The sequence below is a fragment of the Pogonomyrmex barbatus genome, unplaced genomic scaffold, assembly GCF_055798465.1.
Source record: "Pogonomyrmex barbatus isolate J1 unplaced genomic scaffold, ASM5579846v1 scaffold16, whole genome shotgun sequence".
NCBI classification, from domain to species: domain Eukaryota; kingdom Metazoa; phylum Arthropoda; class Insecta; order Hymenoptera; family Formicidae; genus Pogonomyrmex; species Pogonomyrmex barbatus.
Window position 1 is genome coordinate 6,762,439 of NW_028297112.1, and position 15,753 is coordinate 6,778,191.

Genomic DNA, 15,753 nt, shown 5'->3' on the forward strand with positions numbered 1-15,753 from the left:
TTTCCTTCGATGTATAGAAAACTTTCACACGGCAACGTATCAGATAACAGATCCTGTTGCTGAATAGATATTCGTATCTCGTCGCTGTATCCGAACGTAGTGTTAGCATATGGATTGTAAGTGTGAGTTTCTATTTTCACGATACGATCGTCAAAGATTGGAGCACCTCCGATACTTAAAATGTCGCTCGCCATGTCGATTCTTCACGACGAAACCTAAAGATCTTAAAAATGCAACGTTCGCGGCGTTCAGCTCGTTTGCTCTTCCCTCGTGTGCCTTCCTCGTCGTGTCGTTTTGCGGTGGGATCGCGGATGTAGCGTTTGCGTCTTCTCTTTCTCTCGAGTACCATTCATTTAAAACGAGCATCTTTTGCTTTCGCGCATTTCTCTCTAATGTCCTTCGTCGTCGCACGTGAAGTCGCGCCGTTATCTCTTCTCCACGAAAATCGATCGGTCGTCTTGATCCACGATTCGAAGCGTGACATTGGTAACGTTTCGCGCGATGATCGGAAAGTAAATGATCGATGTTGGAGCGTTCGACAGTTTATATCCCGGAGGAACATTCGGCGAAAACTGGTGTATCGTGTGAATCGGCTAGTTATTGCTGTACGCACCTGCGGTGATATTGCACTCCACCCTAATGATATTTACGCCCATGATATTCACGGGTCCGTCGGACGTATGCCATTTGTTCGGTCGTAGCACGCGCGACGATGAGAATCCCAGAAGCGAACCGATATTGTTCGGTTTCGCGAAATCGATTTGATGCTCGCATTTAATTTCACTTCTCATAGTATTTTCATTGGCTCGAATGATCAGAGACCGCGCGCCTCTCTCGCCCTCGTCGCTCTCATCATAGACGATGTCGTCGCTCTCGTCATCGTCGTTCGTCCTCTTGCTTTCGTCGATCTTTCGCTTTTTAGAGATAGCGGCGTTAGATATCTGTCTATCGCACTTCGTACGAACCTTCGGGAATTACGATCGTTTTGTCGTCGTAATAGAACTTATTATTCGTGGAATCGACATTCGATATAGTGTTGTATGTCTCGAAATTCGTGAGACCTAACTCGTAATCGTCGTCGCTCAGATCTAAAGCGGGAAAATAGCACGCCGTGAGAACGCTACTCCTGCCGGTGAATGGAAGACTCAGCGACATCGCGACCGATTTTCGAGAGAAATCGCAGGCACAACTGACCGCAAATATTCTGATTGTACGTCTGATACGATCCGCGATTGTACGTTATATTTACGCCGCCGAGATATCTCTCGAATTCCCTCGGCGGTCGAAGATTGCCGAAACTGTCGAAGTAAATCGCGTCGTTTCCCCTCTTCGCATAGGCGACCCAGTGAGTACCCGAACCTATCGAGTCGTCGAGATTCACGATGCCACTCTCGTTACGTCGCGCCTTTAATGGTAATGCGTCACGCATAAACACTCCTCTGAAGAAGGGTACTCGTAGACGACGCGCTGAACGGTTCAATTGTTCATTCGTTGTGATGCCGGAGAGCGGTAACCTGAGCGATCCTAACGTTTCTTTCCATGATTTTTTTTTTCGTTCTTCTCGTTACACCGCTGCCATGTTTGTAAGGCGCTAGATGCAATCCGTGACCCTCCATCGCTCGATTGTGACGTTGCAACTCCTCCAGTTGACGCCGTGCAGTTTTACTGGTGTTTACTGCCTTCGCGATACCCGCCGCGCCACCGATTAAAGAACCGAGCGCGCCTAATATCGGAAAAATGGGTAACAAGCCTCCACGTTTCACTGTTGGAAATATCCTCCTCTTCATTGTCGTCTTCCTCCTCTTCTTTCTCAAACCCATGCCTAACTTTGTCTTTGTTTTCATAGCAGCCCATACGGCGGTCGCGGCAGCTCTCTCGCCGAAGGTGGAATCTCCGGCTGTTATACGTTCGCGCGCTTTCTCGGCGAGAGTTCGGTCGGCGTCGTGGCGATCGGCGAGTTTCTTATTTCGCGAATAGGCGATGTCGTGCTCGCGGCACGCCGCATCCAACGGATTTACACCTCGATCGCCGCGCGCCAATCGTTTCGCAAGATGAGTGCCGGGCCCACAAAATTGATACGCGGGAATATGTAGTTCGAAAGGAAGCGCGTTTATCGCCGCATTGAGTAGTCCCACGCCGCTAAACATTACAATTTTTGATAAGAGGCGCAGGACCGTCTATATGCGATTGTTGCCACAGACGATTATAATGTTCCAGACACACGCGACAACGTTGTACCTCGGGATCCGCTCTCAGATGATCGGGTAATCTGTCCCACAGTAGCTCCACGTATCTATCGAAATCACGCATGAGAACGAACTTCGGAATAAGTTGCAACTGTTGAGCGGATAGATTGAGAATATCGCGTTTGTCCGTTAATAAGGAAAACATACCGATCACTGTGCGCGATCGAATCGCCGTCCAGTATAAGTGGAGCAATTATCGATTGCGTCTTCTTGAAGCGAGCACGAGTAAATGCGATTCGTTCGACGGTCGCCAGCTATAGGAGTGCTCAATCTCAATCGTAAGGCTCGACGAATCTCGGGCGACGCGGTCGGGAGGGCGCGCAGACACGGCCCTCTACTACCGAACACGATACGTTGCATCATTTGCAGTCCCTCCAATTGCGGTAAAACGAACGTGTTGATAAGCATGCTCGAAAGTCCGCATGACGCACGCTTTGAGACTGTGTACGTCTACTCGAAATCTCTGCAAAAACCAAAATATCGATATCTGGCGGAACTGCTCGAATCGATGGACGAGATCGGCTATCACGCGTTCTCTAACAATAGCACGTCGTGCCATCGAGCGAGGCGCTTCCCGATTCGATATTCGTGTTCGACGACGTGGCCTGTGACAAGCAGAACGCGATCAGGGAATATTTTGCCATGGGTCGACACTCGAACATCGATTGTTTCTATCTTTGTCAGACATGCTAAAATTCCAAAACACCTGATACGCGACAACGCGAATCTCTTCTGTTTAAACAAGAGGGCACTAACCTAAAGCACGTTTACAACGAGCACGTGAACACGTGTTGTAGCCAGGTCTACAACCAATAATAAAAGTAGTCCGCATGGCAACAAAATTAGGACACATGAACCTCGAAAAGTCTTTCGAAAGATGACACAAATGTGTGACCGCCGAAATCGCGACCAGTCTTTCGAAAGACCGCAGAAATGCATCGCGAGAACATTGCGAAAAAGCCTATCAGCAAATTCCTAAATTTGATGATCAAATCGAGCGTAATATTGATTAATCAATATCACGCAACCGATCGACGCAATCGATCAGAATGCTGACCAGGCATCGATCAGACTATATAATCGGTTACACAAGGCGGAATAGACAGAGTCGGGAATCAATCAAACATTACGTGTCGTTCGGAATCGTTATTATAATTATCGCGCAAGATATTACACGAGCACAGCGAAGTTCACGCGAGCCGTACTATCAACGTCTCAGGTGACATACTCGGTCGACGGCCGCCAGAGTAACGCGATACGCGCCCGCCGACGTTTAACCGTGTGTGAAAGAAATAATATAAATATTAAATCCAAGAAATTGTGCAATTGTTAAATAAATCAAGTATCATAAAGAAAGTGTGTTAGTGATTTTAAGAAGATTTCCTTCCATTCGTTTGATCCTGCTCGGAGTCCCAACTCCTTAGGCTTAACGGACCCGACTATCTCTAAAAATTAACGTTGTAGCCCATCCGGGGTACAACATTTTGGTGGCAGCGGTGGGATAGTCAAAACCATCCCCAAGAACAACTTGAGAGGATCATCGTTAATCAAGCCAGCAGAATCAAACGAGTAAGCCCCGACGCATTGCATTACGGGCAAAAGAAAAAATTTTTCTTCTTGAAGAAACAAGACCTGTAGAAAACAGGCGGACGGAAAAGGCCCCGTCAAAAAATAAGCCGCCCAAACAAAATAAGACCTGCAGTAATAGACAGGCAGAAGAATCAAATTCTCAATAAGCAAAAAATACAAGACCTGCAGTAATAGACAGGCAGAAGAATCAAATTCTCAATAAGCAGAAAATACAAGACCTGTAGAAAACAGGCGGACGGAAAAGGCCTCATCAAAAAATAAGCCGCCCACGAAATTGTGTCAAGTGTACAGTGCAATATTAGTAGAGTGCCGACCTACGACAACGAGTGTCCAGTGGCAGCGGAGCAACGACCAGAGAGTCCACGAGCACCGAGAGCCAGCCAGCGCTGACCGTGTACAACGATACCAGGCAGCAAGGACGCTTCACCGACACGCACTACTACACGCAGCCAATTGACGCACCAGCACAAGCAGCGAACATACGAGCGTATGCGATTTATCTACTAATGTAAGTCCAAGAAATTATATTTTAAAAAGGCGAATGTCCGCAGCGAAGGACAACGTAGCAAATGCGACTTGGCCAAAATCGCGGTCAATAAATAATTCTGTAAACTTTCCGCATACTATCTCCGCGTTAAATACCGCGAGAAACGCATTAAAAGAAATACACGATAACGTGCGCCGCGTACTACAATACGATAGTGACGAAGACGTCCACGTAATAACAGAACGCGAATTTCCATACGACGAAAAAGATTACAGCTTGCTCGAACCGAACGACACCGACTCTCACAATAACACACACGTACAAGCGCGAAAAAACATACATACAAACCTACGAGACGGAAGCTTATTCAATTCTTTTAATATATATCAATCGCTAATAAACGAAATGGCTCACTCACCTGTCGAACAACAGAATGAAATCGACAACGAAATTTTACAATTACGACATTCGGTCGAGAGACATGGACCGCAAGAAAGTCGAACGAACCGCCGCGTCACAATCGACGCACCGCCCGATAACAGTCTCATTCGAGAGTTAATGGAAATACGCGATCTCCGTGTGCAAGTCAACGGATTAAGACAACAAACACAATTGCCTATGGGCGAACAAACGAGAATATCTCAGGATTTTCTGCCGCACCCGTTAGATCTAACTTACGGACGTTCGTATCGAGATATACGAAACCAGCCGGGAAATGCACTGGCATTCCTCACACTGAAAGACGCGCGTAACATGATCCCAGAGATCGACGGCACGTCACGAGGACGCGTGTACGAATTTCTAAACGCAAGTACGCGATAAAAAATATACATCCCGCGGATAAACATTCTCTATTAGAAGCCATTCTTTGCACTAAATTCAAAGGCAAGGCCATGATGGATTTCCGAACGCGAGATATAATAAACTTTGAACAATTGAAACGAGAATTAGAAAAAGAATATTTGAGCAAACGAAGCACCGCACATTTGCAGCTCGAATTCAACTCGCTCAAACAAAAAGCAAACGAGAATGCACAAGAATTCGGCAGACGAACCGAAAATATAGTCATGGAATTATACGAATCCATGGAAGAAGGAAAAAATCATACGGTCGAATAGCAACGCGCGATCTTAGAAAATATAAAAGAGCAGGCGCTCCACAATTACCAGAATGGTTTACACGAAGAAATTAAATTAATTGTACGATCGCAGCGATATCAAACAATACAGGAAGCAATCGCAGGAGCAACCGCGGAAGAAAAAACGCGAGGACCTAGCATGCGAACGCTAACATATCGAAACCGGCCAGTATTTAAAACGCATACACCTAGTCCGCGTTGTGAAAAATGCGGAAAAATCGGTCATTACGGATACGATTGTAGGACTAGCCGTTTTTCAAATAGATATACTCTGCCTAAGCCAGAAAGGCAACCACGAATAAATACAATTGAGAAACAGTGTAGCTATTGCAAAAAGATAGGACATTTACGGCACGAATGTTGGATATTAAATGGAAAACCGGAAAACAGCAAAAATTCTGAAAAAATTTTTTCGAATTCGCGAAGAGAAAATTCCGCGAAGAATTTTAAAAATAAAAAGAGCGAAACCGGCGAAAATAAATCGACCGTCCCGCGTCCCGCGTCAGAGTATCGCGTGGCACACGTTAAGGGAACATCGCTCGTTAACACTGGATTAAATGCGATCACATTACCGATTGCAGAAGCCAAAGGTAGAAAAATAAATTTCTTGTTTGATACGGGAGCATCAGCAACAATAATAAAACTGAAACATGTTCTAGATCTAATATATGAGGAATGACGTCCTAATATATGAGGAAAAAACTAAGCTAACAGGCATAACAGGACATGAATTAATAACATTGGGCAAAACACATATTACGGTGCAACTGTCGCGAGAAAAGATACGACACCCCGTATACATAGTGCGAGATAATGCGCCAATGGAATACGATGCAATCCTAGGAGCAGATTTTATTTGGAAATACATGACTGCGTTCAATCCAAGAATAAATTTAGTACAATTTCAAAATACGAAATTCAGACTGTACCCATACAGGCGCGTAACCTTAGGGCCGCGCAGCGAAACAATCGTGCAAGTCACGACTAACCAAAATATAATGGGATTGACGAAACCAGAGGAAATGATATCTGGAATTTTTATTGGATGTTGCCTAGTCGAACCACGAAATTATACGTGCCCAATAAGTATAATAAATATTACAGAAGAAGAAAAAATTGTGCAAGTACCACAAGTAATAATAGAAGAAATAAATACACAAGAAAAAATAATACAAGAATCTGTAAACGCAATACAAAAAATAAAGAAACAAAATCAATAGCTCGAGAAGAGCAAATAAACAATTCCTTGCGCACAGAACATTTAAATGAAGAAGAACGAAAATCGATATTAAAATTATGTCACGAATACAATGACGTGTTCCACCTAGAAGGGGATACATTATCATGCACAACAAAGATTAAGCATGAAATAGCAGTACGAACAGATTCGTCACCAGTAAACGTACGACCTTATCGTTTACCGGAAAAACACAAAGACGAGGTAAATAAACAGACTCAAGAAATGTTGAAACAAGAAATTATCAGACCGAGCGTCAGCCAATGGAACGCACCACTATTAGTCGTGCCCAAAAAGACAGATGCGTTAGGAAAAACAAAATTACGAATTGTAATAGACTTCAGAAAATTAAACGATCTCACAATCGGAGATTCATTTCCGTTGCCCAATATAACGGATATACTTGATCAGCTGGGCAACGCAAAATACTTCACGACACTGGATCTCGCATCAGGTTACCATCAGATATCAATGGCGGAGCGAGATAAAAATAAAACAGCATTCTCTACACCACACGGTCATTATGAATTTAACAGAATGCCATTTGGTCTGAAAAACGCACCTGCAACTTTCCAACGATTAATGAATTCAATTTTAACAGGATTGCAAGGAATTAAATGTCTAGTGTATCTGGACGATATTGTAATATACGGTCCTAGCTTAATAGAGCATAACAAAAGATTAAAATTAGTTCTCCAAAGACTAAGAGAGAACAATCTAAAGCTCCAACCGGACAAGTGCGAATTTTTAAGAAAAGAAGTGATTTATTTAGGACACATAATTACGGAAAATGGAATTTCGCCAGATCCATCAAAACTGCACGCCGTAAAAAATTTTCCTATGCCCAAAAAAGTAAAAGATGTGCAATCATTTATCGGATTAGCCGGATATTACCGAAAATTTATCGAAGATTTCTCACGAATAGCAAAACCTCTAACAAAACTCACAAAAAAGGGAGAGAAATTCGAATGGACCGACAAACAACAAAACGCATTTGATACATTAAAAAATAAATTAACGACGGCACCGATATTAAAATATCCAGACTTTACGAGAGAATTCCTCCTAACAACGGATGCATCGGATTATGCAATAGGAGCCGTCTTATCGCAAGGCGAGGTAGGTCAAGACCAACCCGTCGCGTACGCCAGCCGTGTACTATCGCGAGAAGAACAGAATTATAATACAACTGAAAAGGAATTACTCGCAATAGTATGGGCAGTAAAACATTTCAGACCTTATTTATACGGGACAAAATTTAAAATAATTACCGATCATAAACCGTTAATATGGTTATTTAACGTAACAGATCCCGGATCACGTTTAGTCAGATGGAGATTAAAATTGGAAGAATTCGATTATGAAATAATACATAAAGCTGGGAAAGCAAACGCTAACGCCGACGCATTGAGCCGTAACGTAGCAACAATAACAGAAGGGCAGCAAACTGACGACGTCGCGTCAGAAAAACAATATAAAGAAGAAGAAAAGAAATAAATATTATATGAATACCACAACGCACCTATAGGAGGATACCAGGGCGTTGAACGAACAATAAACAGAATACGATTACACCACAACTGGCCAGGATTAAAAAGAGACGTTGAGCAATACATCTCAAAATGCGAATATTGCCAGAAAAATAAATTGCAACGACGCGCTAAAGCACCATTAATGATAACAGATACGCCAACAAAACCATTTGAGAAATGCGCGTTAGATATTGTAGGACCTTTGCCTATAACAACGATGGAAAACAAATATGTATTGACATTCCAGGACAGTTTAACAAAATTTAGCAAAGGAATACCAATACAAAATCAAGAGGCGACAACAGTAGTGAAAGAATTTGTCACAAAAATTATATTAGAATATGGAATTCCAGACAAAATATTGACCGACCAAGGAACAAATTTTACAAGCGAATTATTTAAGAATACGTGCAAATTACTAAAAATACACAAATTACAAACGACGGCCTATCATCCAGAAATAAACGGAGCACTCGAAAGATCACATCGGACATTAACCGAATATTTACGACATTATATTAATAATGATCAGACAGACTGGGACGAATGGATACCGTATGCGATGTTCGCATATAATACGACACCGCACACCGCTACGGGATTCACGCCGTTCGAACTGGTATACGGGCACCAGGCACCACTACCTACGGCCCTAACTAGCTCACCGAAATCATCGTATACATACGATGATTATGCGCAAGAACTCCGTGAAAGAATACGAGCCGCGAATCAAATAGCGAAGGAAAATGTAAAAGAAGAAAAACAAAAAGCGAAGGAAACATACGACAGAAAAACAAAAATACGCATGTTCGAAATAGGTGATAAGTCCTACTACACGACGAAACAGTTCGGCGAGGGAGATCAAAAAAGCTAGACGCGTTATGGATCGGACCCTACACAATTCTAGAAAAATTAAGCGATTTAAATTATAAAATAAAAATGGGCCGCCGAACGATAAACGTGCACGCGAACCGAATTAAACCGTTCGTGGAAAATTAAAAAGGAAATAAAAAGAAAAAAGCACACAGTACAGAATAATATAAGAAAAATAATAGGAAAATAAAAATAAAAATATTGGGACTTACTGAAGAAGAATCTCAGCAGGTCCGGAAAATAATCCACAGTTACAAAAGCACTACAGTACTACACTAAAGTACTACACTACAATACTACACTACAAACTATAAAACACATAAAAAATTAAGCCCCAGGAGAGCGGTCCCTCGCCTGCGCAGGGTTGGCCGCGGGGTCATCCCCCATATCGTCCTCGTCATTGGCCGGTAAATCCTCCAAAGGATCATCCTCAGGATTGTCAGCCACTTCGATATCTGCCGAAACGGCCTCGGGCATACAAATTAATAGTTAGTATTCGTACAATTCTACCGACCAGGGTAACTCAACCACCCTACCGGCACCATTGGCGACAAAACAAATGGAATCCTCGCCGACGAGGAACACTCCGTCACAATAGAATTGGTTCACGATCCACAACCACTCCCGCACACGACGGAAGTGGTCCTGAGCGGCAGGACTATCCATGAACTCGCGAACTTCGATCATCAACCTCGACGTCGAAGTCGTCATCAGTCGCTCCCGCCGCGGCCCGATCATCGAACACGGGCGGATCACGACCATAATTCCCTTGAGAACCCATGGTGTCACAAGGAAGGCACTTCGACAACTGACGAAATGCAGCCAGAGAGCTCATCGCAAAAATGAAATATTAGAAGGATCACACCGATATAATAAATAAGACACCAAGAGAAACGATATACGTCGTAAAAAAGCAAGCTCAACAGACTCACAGGAGAATCGTTTGACTAAGATAACAAATTCAGAATAAAGTAATATTACACCTGGGAACAGGATAAAAAAGAAAAAACGCCGAATTCGAGCATCAAAAAATTTTCATGAGAAATAAGAATTTTTTTAACATTGCAGAATAAGGATATGGATAATCAATGGAGAAGAAGAGAAAAAACTACCATTTGAAGTAGAAAACTTCAAGCATCACCCCGGAATATACTTCGAAGAAATAGGAAAACTAAACATAATCGAGTCATTCTGGAAGATAATTATAAAAATAGATATTTCGCCAATTGAAAAGCGAACAGAACAAATAGAAGAATACATTCAAAAAACGCAAAATATATGCACAATGTTACACCTCACAAACAAGGGGTCATGTCAAAACTATAATATCATCATTGAAAACAATTATCAACGTTTAAAATACTTAATAAAAAGAATAAACGCTCTGTATAAAACACAAGAGACAAAAACGAAACGAGGACTAATAGATGGAATAGGAACTATTGCCAAAACATTATTTGGAACAATGGACAATGAAGATAGAAAATTAATCAATAAGCAACTAAGTATCCTAGACAACAAACAAAAAACGACAGAGCACATAATAAGGAACCAAATCAAGATTATAAACGCGACAATAGCGCACATAAATAACCACGAGGAAATAATTCAGAATAACGAAAACATTTTAGCCAATGCAATCAAAAAATTAGAAATGACACTAACAACAGAAATAAGTAACGAAAACATAAAAGAACATTTTATAATCACCAACGCAATACTTGCAGCAGTGACACAAAACGCGGAAGACACGCTAGAATACCTAACGGCGATAAAAAGTGGAATATTACACCCACGACTAATACCGTTAGAAGAAATAATAAAAAATCTTAAAGAAGCAATCACGCAAATACCACAAGGATCATATTTCCCATTTAAAATAAGGGAAGAGGATTGGCAGACAATACAAAAAGTAACGACAATGAGCGCGCACTGCACAAAACAAACGTATACACAATCCTACATTTCCCATTAATTACACTTCCTCTGTATGAAATATTAAACGTAATACCACTACCGGTACCATACAAACAAAATATATCCGCATTAATTGAGACGAACAACCCATTAATCGCTTTGGATACTAACAGACACACGTACGCAAAACTAACTCACGAAAAATTAAAACAATGCAAGCAAATAAATACAAACTACTTGTGCGAACAAATCTTTCCAATAAGAAATGTAAAAACCGACCCGCTATGCGAAATAGATATATATATAGAAAACGACAACGGTTATAATAATTGTAAAATTAAATATATAACAATAAAAAATAGCATATGAATAGCCTTAAGCAATTCATATTCTTGGCTACATTCCACGCCAGCAAAACAAACTATTACAATTTCATGCAAAAATAATAAAGAAACGCGTACAACCATTACAAATACAGGAAAAATAACGTTATCAGACAATTGCAAAATAGCCACAGCAGACGCGACAATAAAATCTACAAGCACCAATAAGGGAAAAGAAATAAAAACATATCTACCAAAATATAATATCACACTACTAAGCGAAACGTTCAAGGCAAATAAGACAGAGAAATTAAAATTAAAAGTTATACAAGACGCAACAGACCTGACAGAATTAACAAAGAAATTAAATGACATGAAAAACGAAATAAACAATAACGAGACACCCTTTTTTCAACAAAAACACTTTGTATATCTTGTATCAATTAGCAGCTCATTAATAATAATCATTGTTATCGCAACAATAATAATTGTATTAAGAAAGAAAAAACAAAACGAAACAATAACTCACGCAATGTAAATCGCGCCGTTAGAATAAGCGAAAGCATGTGATTCTAAGTAAACGATTATATCAAAAAATGTATCGGGAAAAAACAAAAATTATGTAAAAAGCGAAAACTTCGTACCTCCGTTTTCTTTTAATAACAGGGGGGGGATGTTGTAGCCAGGCCTACAACCAGTAATAAAAGTAGTCCGCATGGCAACAAAATTAGGTTGCACGAACCTCGAAAAGTCTTTCGAAAGATTACACAAATGTGTGATCGCCGAAATCGCGACCAGTCTTTCGAAAGACCACAGAAATGCATCGCGAGAACATTGCGAAAAAGCTGATCAGCAAATTCCTAAATTTAATGATCAAATCGAGCGTAATATTGATTAATCAATATCACGCAACCGATCGACGCAATCGATTAGAATGCTGACCGGGCATCGATCAGACTATATAACCGATTATACAAGACGGAATAGTCAGAGTCGGGAATCAATCAAACATCACGTGTCGTTCGGAATCGTTATTATAATTATCGCGCAAGATATTACACGAGCACAGCGAAGTTCACGCGAGCCGTACTATCAACGTCTCAGGTGACATACTCGACGGCCGCCAGAGTAACGCGATACGCACCCGCCGACGTTTAACCGTGTGTGAAAGAAATAATAAAAGCAATAATTAAATCTAAGAAATTGTGCAGTTGTTAAATAAATCAAGTATCCTAAAGAAAGTGTGTTAGTGATTTCAAGATTTCCTCCCATTCGTTTGATCCTGCTCGAAGTCCCAACTCCTTAGGCTTAACGAACCCGACTATCTCTAAAAATTAGCGTTGTAGCCCATCCGGGGTACAACAGATTGTTCAATTGTTAAATGAAGGTTTTCAAAGGGTTATCGTTCAGCGGCGAGCCAATTCGCGTTGCATTTCGGCTTCGCGTGGGAACGATTGAATCTATCGCGGACAAGAATTTCGAGCCTCCGTCGTGGTAAATGCGGATGAACGCACAACACCTGCTCCGGGAGAACCTCGGCGTTCTTGCTATAATGGACGATAAATCAAATTTGAGAATTGTTTAATAACGCGTGAAACCTCACTACCTCGCGAACACTTTCACTAACCGATGCGGTGACGATACGCGCGAAAGAATGGACACGTGGAAGTTCAATTATAATACTAATTTATTTAGACATTCGATTCAAGATTACATTCACGAGATATCATTCAATAACACAAAAATGAACAATTGAGACTACTTATTTAGAATTAGAAATGGAATTATACGCTAGAAGTCGAATTACGTACTAGAAGTTGAACTATATACTAGAAATGGAAATAAGACGCTTGACGACGCACGAGAGTGGCACGTATTGACGGTTCCGCGGCGCGCACTGAAGTGTCGATGTTTCGGCGGGCACTGCAGTGCTCGGCTGCGGCGGCGCTGTGGCGCAAGATGGCGGATGGCGTGGGTACGCCAACGCACGTGGCGCTGGCATGGCGCGGGTTATGTAGCTAAGCTAGATATATGTATCTATGGCGTGCATTGGTCAGCCAATCAGAACGCGGCTGACCGGGAGTAATGCGCTGTAACAGTGTTGAGAGTTTTGTTATAGTAATATTATCTTATAATTAATTGATCGCCAGTATCGCTATCGTTAACATGAGCTTATTATTAATATTGATATTGTATTTAAATATATTTAAGGAGTGTTTATTATTATGATCTAGATATGTATATATATATATATATATATATATATATATACACACATATATATATATATATTTAAACATTGTTATAAGATATTTCATATATTTTTATTAAGTATTATTATTTATAATTAGTAAGGGAAGGTAATAGAGTGCATATTTGCTAAATATCTATGATTATTGAGGATGATGATTATAGTATACTACACCTAAGAGAAATAAATATGGCGGGGCGCGCCATATTAGGCGGAACGGCAGGAGAGCCAATGGCCGTTCTCGGTCGTCGGCCCGGCGGTGAGTCACGTTAAGACGATATTACATGCGCGGTAGGAAAAAAAATATATGGCGGCTCTCCGGACGTTACCGGCAACAGCCACGGACACGTTTAAGCTGACGCAATTGAAAATTTTTAACGCAGAAAGCGTCATAGGAAAATATGCACGTGCACGCGATTTATATCTCGCTTAATAAAATAATTCACCTACCGTTTCTGAAATTGCGCGTTGTAAGTACTCCTCCAAAGAGATTCGGGGTCGGAATCGGAGCTCGCTGATCGGGTTATTAGGCACCGACGGGGCTGGCCGTCCGCTCCAGAGTTTGTCGCGCATCAGGAATTCGTATTCCCCGTTGAACTCGATGTCCTCTCCAATAGCCTTGTTGTGGTCGTAGATGGCTGCGACATGGAGATCATACTCCAGGTGTCGGAGAGAGGTCTTTCGACCACCGCGATTTCGCCTGCCTTTAGGTATTTGGGTGAGTCCTCTGATTGTTTAAATATTTGCGAAGGTGAAACAAAGGAATATCGTTCTGCGGCGAGCCAATTCGCGTAGCATTTCGGCGTCGCGTGAGAACGAGAAATCTAGCGCGATCAAGAATTTAGAGGCTCCGTTATGATAAGTGCGGATGAACGCACAACACTTGCTCCGCATTCTGATATGATTGCCAGTTAACGAACTCTAATGAATGACTCTATTAGAGAAGCCTCACGAACCTTGCGAACACCTTCGATTGATAATGATACGACGGGTTGAGATGAGAGAAGACGTGGTGATTTCGTTCAAAGAATATATTCAATAATTTGGAGATTGAAGTTACACTCGCGTATTTAATAATTGCTAATTAAACTAGGCACTACTAAGTAACTTATAATAATCTTAACTAGGATCTTAACTAGGATTTGGACTTAAAGATAGGATTGGATTAGAATTAGGAGTTGGAATTAGTATGGTGCAACAAGAATAATGATAGCCGGAGCGAAAAGATGACGTCATCGGCAGGGCGCGATCTGTCTATATACACGCGGTCGTATACGTGCTCGAATAACACGTCGTTGTAATCCAAGTATATCAAGAATTCGTCGAACGCTTCCAGACACTCGGGGCAGCCTCCTGTATTCCGTGCAATAGATAGAGACTTATAGCAACACTCGCAATAATCGTATGTTTCTGTTTGTCCTACGGATAGGTAATGAGACAATACTAACTCGAACTTCTCACTAAATCTGCGAGTACTAATTCTTTGCAGCGATAGCACAGGACTTTAGCGCCGTTGGCGAAATTCTTTGGTATATTTCCGATGATATGACCCTTTGATAAACGAAACTCATTACGCAACGAGTCTGGGTGGCGTGGACTGCGAACGGCGGCCGAAGATGTTCGAGCTCGCGGCGGGTCGGACGAGCTTTTGTACATCACGATCACGTTGGAATTGATACGTTCACACAGTGCAGGATATATATATATATATATATATATATATATATATATATATCCTGAACTTGTATGGACACGTTGCGTCGGTCGCGTTGGAATGTTTTAACGCGAAAGATTACTGTGAGCTATACACGTGCGTATAATTTTATATTTTATTTAATAAAACAAAGACTTACCATGTCTTAAGATGTTCTCCGCAAATACTCTTCTAAGGAGATTCGGGGTTTGTACTGGATTTCCTTGATGACGTTGTTGGACGGGGATAAAGATGGTCGTGCGCTCTAGAGACGGTCGTTTACCAGGAGTTCGTATTCGCCATCGAATTCAATTTCCTCGTCGATCACCTCGTTATGATTGTAGATTGAAGGTATTACATCCCGGGCGGCGGTCGTTTTCGCGGTAGCGGAACGCCGCGTGGACTTAGTGGGGGAACACACCTACCGTTTGGTACACTGCCAGCAATCGAGCGGCAAATCGCTAAC